The sequence below is a fragment of the Nannospalax galili genome, unplaced genomic scaffold (genome assembly GCF_000622305.1).
Source record: "Nannospalax galili isolate Female #2095 unplaced genomic scaffold, S.galili_v1.0 scaffold44, whole genome shotgun sequence".
In the NCBI taxonomy this organism is placed as follows: Eukaryota; Metazoa; Chordata; class Mammalia; order Rodentia; family Spalacidae; genus Nannospalax; species Nannospalax galili.
The window spans coordinates 8,191,298-8,202,237 of NW_008355789.1; the positions used below are offsets into that span (position 1 = coordinate 8,191,298).

The 10,940-nt window shown below is 44.1% G+C and overlaps 1 non-coding gene across 1 annotated transcript; it reads right to left on the minus strand.

Annotated features, from left to right (window-relative positions):
* Window positions 1-4,122: 4,122 nt before the first annotated feature.
* Window positions 4,123-4,227, minus strand: LOC115067750. Its single transcript, XR_003847116.1, has one exon. It is a non-coding gene; the product is annotated as a U6 spliceosomal RNA (small nuclear RNA).
* Between the last annotated feature and the right edge of the window lie 6,713 nt (window positions 4,228-10,940).

Sequence of the window (10,940 nt, forward strand, 5' to 3'; positions counted from 1 at the left end):
TTCCTATAATGAACATTAGCTCAGTTGGAAAAGGCAGAGTGGTTCTCCAACCCTGGTCTCTACCTAAACTATCTGAAAGACTGGAAGCCCCAATCTGGGTCTCAGTCCCTGAGTTTCTGACTCAGAGGGTGCAGATAGAGCCAGAGACTTCATGTGGCACTGCTCCGGGGACATTGTTAATGCCACTGGACCAAAGCAAGAACCCTTGTGTATCTCACGTGCGCCCTCCTCCCTCCTCTACCTCTCACCATACCATGGAGGAGAGAGGTTGGTTTCATGGCCTCCTTAACCTAAGTCTAGGGTTCTTCTGTGAATGATTAACTAATAGCCCTAAATATTGTAATTGCTATTAAATTATCTTTGGATCACTGTCAATATTTTTTTTTAATTTTGAGACAGGGTCTCACCTTGCCCAGGCTGGCCAGGAACTCTCTATGAAACTGGGGCTGTCCTTGAACTCCTGCCTGAGTGCTAGGGTTATAGGCATGCACCACCACACCGGTTTTAAGGGGTGCTAGAGATCAAATGCAGAGCTTTGTGCTTATCAGAAAAGCACTCTCCCAACTGAGCCACATCCCCTGCCCTTAATACACATTTCAATGGCTTGTGATCCCTTCTGATCAGATGTTCTCTGCCCAGGGCCTACCTGTACAGTGCACATTACTAATTATAACTATAGGGAATGCTAGGCTTATTAAAGCTGCCTGTCCCCAGGTGAGGGAGGTAAGGATTGCTTCCATTAGCTTGCCAAATCATCATAATAATTCGACAAGAGTAAGTCTACTACTATTGTCCCCTTTTACGGAGGAGAAACCAGAGAGCCAGAATTGTCCAAACAGTGCTTCTCAGTGTCTAGGCTAAACACCAGTTTTTCTGTTTCCAGAACATTAGTTCTTTCCCATTGTGAAAGGTGATTCTAGATTTGACATAAAGAGTAAAAGTGACTTCCTGTCATCTCAAATTTGTTTCTTTGGGCTTTGGTAGGATATGGTTCTAGTCTGTCCTTGTGGCCCCCAGCCGTCAGATGCCCATGTGTCTCCTGCCTTACTGCATCACACTGGATGGAAGGGGACATGGTTGGGGGAGGGTCCCCAGGTTCCTCTAGTTTCTTGGCCAGCAAAGACAGGTTCAGATGCATTCCCCTATGGGGATGGTACTTCCAAGGCAGGAAAAGAGCATCAAACTCCTTATAATGAGCTTCAGGAAAGGTGACGTTAGTGAGATAAAACAGTCATAAAATTCCTCCCTATTTAGAGAACAAATATGCAAACATATTATTTAAAAAGAGAGAAAGCAGGAGAGAAGAGGGGGCGGCGGGAAGGGAAACAGAATGAATCTAGGAGAAAACACAGCCAAGGGACAGAAGGAAATTCATCAGCATTCTTTCCCGCTATACACTGTCCTAATAAGAATATAAATTCAGGAACATAAGGCCAGAGAGACAAGATAATGAGTTTAAAAACAAAAACGGAGACGGAGGATCTAAGGTAGCAAATCAAGGACCCAAGCCGCCTCATTACAGAACTGATACCAAAATTACAGAAAGCGAGGACCAGGTAGAGTCCTCTGATTTTAAATTATTTACAGGGATGTGAGCTTGAGATAATCACAGTAAATGCAGATTAAAACAAAGACACAAGAGCCAGTACAGAGAAGCTGGATCTTGAATCATTTAATAAAGGATAAGTATCTAAGACCAAAAGTAAAAAAAAATAGCAATCATCTAAATTTAAAAATTGAATATGAAACTGAAAGACACACCATATTCCAAGAAAATTCAAAACAGCTCAAGATAGATATACACTGATGAGTGATGGTACGTCAAACGTTCAGTCAGGGAGAACCCGGAAACCCTCAAGACCCCCAAACGATATTCACAAGGTTCTTAGAGAAAGACAAGCATTTGGGGATAGGATAACAAGCAGGAATGTTGTCATATAAAAAACGACAGACTTTCTCAAATGTGAACAGCCCAGCAAAAAGTACTCACAAGCCCTTCTTGGTCAATTGATAAAGGAAAAAGGAGAACTTAGGAGCAAAACCTCAGGAGAAAGCACCAGTGCGAGGTAGTGAATCTACTTCACAGCTGTACTAGCACTAAGCAATCTCTCTCAATGGCACTCACTCTGCCCCCCGTATGTGGCAGAAACTTACCCCTCCAGTTATCTTCATCTTCTTTGCTCCACTTTACTGTTTACTTTCATTCTCTAACATGACTGACTAAATGTCTTGCTTTCTGATTTTATTATTTCTTCTCCATCTGTGATGTTACATCTTTCTTGTTAACTTCATTGGATTTGGAGCCACCTAAGAGACACAGCCCTGGGCATATCTGTAAGGGAGCCTCCAGATAGGATTGACAAAGGAAGGAAAGACCCACCTTGAATGTGGGTAGCACCATCTCATGGACCGGGGTCCTAAACTGAGTGAAAGGAAGAAAGCACATTGAACACCAGCACCGTGTCCCTCTTCATCCTGACTGGGTGCAATGTGACGAGCTGCCTCATACCCTGGCTGCCATGCCTTCCTGCCGTGATGACTGTATCCCCTAAAACTGTTCCTTAAGTGGAGCTTTTGGTGGGGTATTTGGCACAAAGACAAGAAAAATAACAAACACACCAGTGTTGCCCAATAGAGAGTAAGTGGGTCAAGGAATGTAGGCTTGAACAGTTCCATAAACTGTGGGAACTGTCCTAGCTATAGAAATGGAAGGTGTTGGCCTAAGCAATGTAAAACTAGTAAGAAAACAAGACCCATATTTTAGAGGGAAAGGAGGGGAAGAAATCAGAGACACCACCATCCTTGTCCTTCGCAGCCCAGACATGACCAAATGCGGGCAGTGCTCTGTCCTCAAAGCCAGCAGCTCTGAATTTCCACCTCTCTTCTTCCGTTCTGTGTCATGTGACCCTAGCAAAGTCATTTGTTGTCTCTGAGTCTCATTTTATCAGTCAGCAAATTGACACAGTTTTACCACTGGACAGTTTCCAAAGTTCTTGGATGATACTTGATAGCTAGAGAGGGCAGCTCTCTGTCGAGTCCGGTGGTTGGGGCAGGAATGTCCTCTTTCAGAAGGTAAATATCAGATGGTGACCAACCGAATCTCGAGCCTTTAAAGCATAAAGTGACTGCCCCTTCTTGATTAACCATAGAAGAATTTTTCACGAACTATCTCACAGGAAAAACACATTTACTCAAAAACTTCCGTAGTCTTATTTTGGTGTGTTTTCTTCTGTTAAATTCCAGTGAAATTGAAAGTAATGCTTTCACGTTTTAAAACAGTATTTAGAATTATGATCTTTTATTAAAGTGTTTTTAGGTGTCTAGATTTTTCTATGTATATGAATGCAAAAATTACAGTGATAATGCTACTTATTCTCAACAAGGATTATGTCTTATTTTACTACATTCATCTTAAAGCTTTACTCTAGTATATAAATTGCTTTTAAGGAGCAGCTTTTTCTCAGCTATAATAAAGTGGTGTGCCATTGTTTTAAGAAAGGAAGAGAGAAGGAAGGAGAGGAGGGAGGGAGTGGGAGAAATCACATATGTCAAAATATCCCCATAGGTAGAGATATTTGAAGTTAGGAGTGGAAATAGTTGAACTTAAGCCTTTATCTTGAGCTGACAAGATGGCTGAGTTGTTTAGAACACTGGTTACTCTTGCAGAGGACCCAGGCTCGGCTCCCAACACCCACATGGCAGCTAACAACCATCCGTAACTCCAGTTCCAGGGGATCTGTTGCCCTCTTCTGGCCTCTGTGGGCATTGCATGACATGGGTGCACTTACATACATGCAGGCAAAACACCCATACACATAAAATAAAAATACATCTTTAAAGTTATCATCTTTAGTTAATACATATTCTCTTCTCTTCTCCTCTCTCTCTCTCTCTCTCTCTCTCTCTCACACACACACACACACACACACACACACACACACACACACCCCACCACTGTGAGATTGCTAAACAAAAGGAAGGACAACAGTGTTCACCTGAGACCTCTCATAGGCACTGTTCTATATATTTTTTTTATAAATATTGGTCAGATTGCTAAACAAAAGGAAGGAAACCAGTGTTGACCTGAGACTTCTCCTAGGCACTGTCCTATATAATTTTTTTTTAAATATGGAATATTTGATGAAATTGCATGTCATTCTTGCACAGGGGCCATGCTAATTGTCTGTATTGTTCCATTTTTATTATATCTGCTGCTGAAGTGTGTAGTCCTATAAACTTTTCATTAAGCTCGCTCATGGGATGAGAAAAATATCCCTGGTTTAGAGGACAAATCTGAGGCTCAGATGGCTTACAATCAGCCTGATTTCATGAACTCATAGTAAGAACTGTACTGAGTAGCTGCCATGAGTCAGGCCCCAGGCTAGGTAGATCTGTGAAGAACTCTTCTTATTCTTCCCGTAGCTCATGACATCATCAGCTCTTAGTTACTTTAAAAAACACAGTCCCGACAGATGGGATTGTATTGCCAAATGTTTCGCAACTAGGAAGCAATGGCTGTAAGGTCTGGAACTCCAGTCTGCCTCACACCCAAGCCCCTGCTGTTTCCTCTACTTTGCTCTCCCTAGGTAGGAAGTAGAGTGGCCTGTGTTGACCATCCGTGGGATAGCCAAGTGGCTGGATGCAAGGACTCCATGTGCTCAGAGGTCATGGAGAACAAGATCCCACTGGAAGTTGCTGCCTGTGACTGTCTTAACCTACTTGTCCACTCCTTGCTGTCTTGGTTGAGCTGGACTAGCAGAAGGACAGCTCTGATGATTTTTCAAGGTGGCCCCAGGGCCGGTCTCCTGGGAACTTAGGATTCACTTCAGCAAGTATTTATTGGGCATCCTTGAAACAGTGAACACCCAGTTGGGAAATAGGCCCAAGAATGGTCAGCTCAGTGTAAGCTCAGTGTAAGCTCAGTGTAAGCTATGATTCTGTGCACTGGGTGGGCTTCAGGGAATCCCTCTGCCACTCTTTCTTATGGTATGACCCTGGGGAAGCCACTTAACATCTCTAAGTCTCATTTTTTCCCCATCAAGAAAATGAAAGGGTTTTACCACTGCCTCTGAACACTTTCCAACATCCCAGGCTCAGTATTTCCATGATTTAGTGAAAGAATGAAGCTTTCTTTCTCTTTGTACAGCCTGGGTGGTTGGGGGCAGAATTTTCTTTATGGCAAATGGTGGCCAGGGAGTCAATCCAGCCAGAAGCCAGAGGACTGGCATTAGCCCCAGATGGGCAAGAGTGACTTGAAGGAAGGCACTTTGAAGGCCATGGGAGTGCTTCAATCACAGACCCTGTCTCTCTTCCTACAGGTGGATCCTGGCAGAGCTGGCTGCAGGACTTGATGGACCACAGACTTGAATGAGATTACCTGCTAATCATGGCCTGGACATGAGCCCTTAAGAGGTGTCGCCTGAAGAATGAGATGTTTTTTTATGACGCTGTAAAAGAGAGGAAGTCGTCTTGGCCTTTCGCCTCAGCTTGTACTCAGGAAGAGGCAGGCCACAGGAGCCCAGCCTCCTGCAAGAAAGGGCTCTGTGCTCAGAGTTTCCACTTGGGGCTGCCATTTAATGATGGGCCACAGCCAGGGGCCAGAGTGGGGACAGTAGAGACTCCCCTTTTCCAGACATTAAAGAGAGACTGAGGACTGCTACAGTTAAAGGTGCTGGTAGTTTAGAAGAGATGTGGTCCCATATGTGAATAGTTAACAACTGGAGAATATATCACCAGGCATATCTGGGCAGCAATTTCTCTCTCTAAATACTCTTATTTTCTCTGAAAAGTCGACCGTGGTCAGACCCATTGGTCCTTACACTGACAACTTCTGCTCACTGTTAGTCTAGAAAGGATTTTTAAAAGTATTCTATTTTTTGTATTGTATGTGTATGAGTGTATTGCCCGCATATGTGTAAGTGCGCCCATGTCATGCAATGCCCAAAGAAGTCAGAAGAGGGCATTGGATCCCCTGGAACTGGAGTTAAGGACAATTGTTAGCTGCCATGTGGATGCTGGGAATCAGATCCTTTGCAAGAGTAGTCAGTGCCCTTAACCACTGAGCCATCTCTCCAGCCCCTGTAGTGAGGATGTTTTCCCAAGATAAAGCAGTGGGTTTAATCGTCATTAACTGGCTGCCAGCTGTGTGTTTGCTGAAGAGTGGACTGAGCATTTTAGCACCTGTCTGAGTGGTGCAACAGAGTCAGTGCTGATGTGGTGACTTCACATTAGCTAGCTTCTTAATCCTTACAACAAGGAAGATCCAGCCAAATTAAAAACGAAGTCACAGGCTGGGGGTGTAGCTCACTGGCAGAGCACTCACCCAACATGTGCAAAGCCAGGGGCTAGATTCCCACCACCACATACACTGTGTAGCTACTGGTGGCTTATGCTGGTGAGCGCAGCACTAGGGAGGTGGAGACAGGAGGGTCCGAAATTTAAGGTTAAACTTTGCTACATATTAAGTTCAAAGCTAGCTTGAGCAATGTGGGTCCTTATCTCAAAAAAAAAAAAAAAAAAAAAAAAAAAAAGTGGATGGCTCATTGGTTAAGAGTACTGACTGCTCTTGCAGATGACCAGGGTTCAATTCCCAGTACCCACATGGCAGCTAACAAACATCCATAACCCCAGTTCCAGGGGATCTGATGCCCTCTTTTAACCTCTGCGGGCATTGTACAAGAAGGGTGCACTTACATCCATTCAGGCAATACACTCACACACATAAAATTAAAATTATTTTTAAAAGTAAATATAATAATAGAAATAAAATAAAAACTCTGAAGTCAATACTATGACCTCCATTTCACAGACGTGAATCCTAAATCCCAGAGTCATTATGTAACCTTCTTAAGTCCCGCAACCGGCAAGCGCAGTTATAAATCAACCGCAGGCTGATTCCATATCTGCCTCTCATAATGTATTTATATAATATGTATAGACTTCACAGAATATTTGTAATAAATACAGGCCTCTATGTTCTGCTCCCTTTCAGGATTATTCTTAATCTTAATACAAATAGGGAGAACCAGTCTCTTGCCCCATCGAGATGTTAGGAAGACACGTAGCCTTCACTCCCCCTCTCCCAGAGGAGGGGTGGCTGATGTGATGGGTGAGGTGGTAGAGATGTGGCTTCCTTTGGGCTTTCCCTTGGTGATAGATGGAGGTGACAAGTGGCTCCATTTCTCAATCCAGAGCAGGGAAGGAGGTAACCAGTTCACTTCCCCAAACACCAGTAACTCCCATCTCAAGAGCGCATGCTACATTCCTGATCTGTGCCTGCAAGTCTGTCTCCCATCAGATTCAAATGCCCAGGTATCGCCAAAGGGCTAAGAGGACTGTGTGCCAAAGCCAGCCCCTCCCTGGGGCACTACCTGGTCCTGGTTCACTCCAGTTGTCTCTTAATCCCAGGTTCACACAGTACATGCATTTTCTTAGCACTCCCTGTACCCATTCAATTCCCCAGCTCTTAGCAAGAAGACAGAAAGTCAATGGAAGTTGGTGAGGATGGCAGAGGAGGGGGAGAAAAAGGAGGACGATGGAATGACCAACATACACAGGGTGTCATTGCTTCTACAAGGTGTGCTCCCAAGGGGAGAACCTCCACCCTCTTTCCTCCTTCATTGCCCATCACTGTGTTGTGAGGTCTCCCTAGCTTGGAGGGAACTGGTCAAGTGTATCATCAAATAAGCTCTTGGAACATTCTGGGTTGGTTTAAACAAGGTAACATTCTCTACCAGTCTCATCTCTCCTCCAGCAGCACGCATGCTGGCCAGGGTACAATGGGCTGCCCAGGGGAGGGAGCATTTTCCAGGTAGAACAGGACATCTTTCCATCATTTTGAGCTCTCTGTTTGAGAAATAGGAGCTGACCATTTCCTTTACATAACTAAAAAGAACATCAGAAACCCTCCCAAGACCAAAAATAGAGATGTCCTATACACTAACTGATTTAGAGAGAGAGGAGAGGAGAGGAGAGGAGAGGTGTGAGACCGCTTTGAAAAACAAAAGTGAACTGTGTGGGGGCTGCTGCTCTGAGGGCAGCCAAACCGGAGTCCAAGACGAGGACCCTACACCCGCAGTGCTCCAACTGGGTTCAAGGACTCAGAGAGAGAGAGAGAGAGAGAGAGAGAGAGAGAGAAGAGACAAAGAGCGCTGTCTGCATTTTTGAGGTTGCCATTTCTCTGTCTCTCAATTTCTCTCATCTGAGGGCTGGGGAATTTTAACAACTTGTCTGGGGCACCCTTCTCCGTAACTGTTAAATAGCCAATAGACATAAAATCAGTCCGAATCCTTGTCCACTGAACTCTTACTTGGAAGGTCCAGATCCCAACCCCAAGTTTTCTTGAAAGCTTGCCTGAGTATTGTCCCCAGAGGGCCTGACACAGCAGCCTCCGGGACTCCAGCCTCCGGGATCGGCTGCGTCCTGCTGTGACACGTCCCACTCTGCCATTTCTGCACTGAGAAGCCTCTTGTCTGCAGTTGTTCATCTGACTCAGGCCAATTTTATCTATTTCTGGGTGTCGAGGACCAAGGGCCAGTGATCCCACGTGGGTGACTTTGAAGCCATAACTTATCTTCCCAGAAACACTCCTGGTACCTTCAATTCCCAATCTGCTGAGGAAATGGGGGGTGGGGCAGGAGACAGTGAGATGATTGCTAAGCAGACTTTGATTTTTAGGAGGAAGAACCAAGAATAAGATGTTTTCAGGTAGCACAGAAAACGTGGACGCAGGGCACTGTAGCCAGCAGCCAGCAAGAGGCGATTCCCTCCCTCCCCTGCTGTCCTCCGGGAACCAGCGTCTCCTGCACGCCCCGTCTCCCGCCTCAGCGTCTTCACAGTCCATAATTTGCACCCATCCAACAGAGTTAAACTTCTGCAAGATTGTCTTACTTTGGTCCCATCCTCCTTGTTTTCCTTCTCTCCCTTCAGCTGATCCATATTCACTTGTCCTCTCAAGGCAAGCAGACTCAGGTACCCCTCCTCCAGGAAGTCTTCCCTGACCTATTCTTTTTTTCCTGGGCTCTCCTTGCATTCTACATGCCTGCACACCTCTACGGCAGTATTCCTGGGCTTTGCCACCACTCTATTTCATTGGCCTATATCAAAGACTTTGGATGTGTCGTTACTAGCTTGAAACCTATAGTTCGGCACGTTTTTTTTTTTTGTTGTTGTTGTTGTTTTGTTGTTGTTTTTATAATATTTTTAAAAAAATTTTAGAAGAAGCATTTGATTACAGCTTTAACATAAAAACAGAGCAAATCTACATCTCTTTCAGAAGTGACTATAAAAATTTTAAGTTCACTGTTGAATTAATATAGTTATATAATATTGAATTCAGTATAAGCCCTGCAAGACATAAAATTGAATGAGTTTTTAACCTTTAAAAAGATTTCCATTTCATTTTAAAATATACTGTTTCTTACAGAAAGACTAATTGTTTTTGCTAATAACACCGAGATGTTGGCGCATGTGTCTCTAATCTGTACGTATCTGATTATTACTAGTCATAATTGGTTGCACTCGGATCCTTGGCACCTGTGTATGTCTATAAAGTCATCGGGTAGATTTCAATGATAATGTTTATCACCTCTACTAATTAACGTGACATAAATTTTTATGCTTCTTCCTCAAATATAATTCATTTTTTAAACTCTGTTAAATTTTTTTGTGTATATATCACACAGAATATCCCAAACCATCTTATTCAACTATACACCCACTTCCCAGATGGCACCCTCCCATAGCCTCCCTCCCCCAACTAGATACTATGTTATCCCTGCTACTGTCTGCTATGTTGTTGGCACCCCCAGCTGTTCCCCACTACTTGCCTTCTGGTGAATCTAGTCAGCCTATCATCTAGGGGTCTTTGTTTTAGGAAGATCAGCTGTTCCTCATCTAGCAGCAATCGGTTGCCAATATTCCTTTAGATAAGGTTGTGGTCTGCTGTTCATTTTCCCAGTTCTATGCTGGGTTACTGTCTGGGAGTCTCTTGGGCCACCCTGGCCAACAACTCAAAAGAAGGTATCTCCTGTCTGGCATTGTTGCTTGTTATGTAGCCTTTAGCTATACAGATGGACTATTAAAAATTATATTGGCCCCTTTAATCTTTGGTTATACTTTCCCTTTGGATGTTTAAGGCCATGCAGTTGGCCCAAATACACCAATTTATTTTTACTCTTAAGGCCGTTTGAGGATCTGTTCCTCAGGGGTCACATGGGCTTGGGAGGAGCCCCTGGCTCCTTTCTTTTACCAGTTCTGCCTATGTGAAGAAAAGTCAAAGGTCCTCTTTGACTATGGATGGCTTCGCTTGGAAGCATGGAGGAAATGATTCCTCTGAGTTGACCTTCCTCTTTGTAGACTGGACTCTGGTTCAAGTCCATCTCGTGGGGTCTCCTTGGCCTCCTTGATCAAGAGGACAGGTGACCGACCACAATTACAGGACATTTTGAGAGATGCTTATAGACCCCTGAACTAGTCATCCTAGGAGGGCAAGGAGCAAAAAGTGTCCTTTATGTCCTTCTGACCAAATTAGTATAGGCCTCAAAGTATGTCTGTTAAACATCCAAGAAGGTTAGTTCCACCAGTCTGGTACTTTTAATTACTGTGTGCCATGTACATAAATCTTGGGCAAAGACCAATTGTTCTCAGAGAAACCTTGCCTAGCCATATATTTCTTGATCTGGTATGTATAATTTGTCAGTAGGTTGTTGGAGTAATATGGTTTCTCCTGGTTTTCAAAACTAGCTAGGCATTGTTTATCTCTCGCATGGTCTCACCCCTCCATCATGATTTTCCCACTTAAGGTGTCCCCGTTTCCCCCCTTTCTCCTTTACTAATACCCTTCTCCTATGGTCCTGCCTCTCTTGAGCTCCTTCTTTCCCTTTATCCCCAAGGTTCCTTGTATACCCTTCCCTCCCCCCACCTTTAACCCAATTTTTATC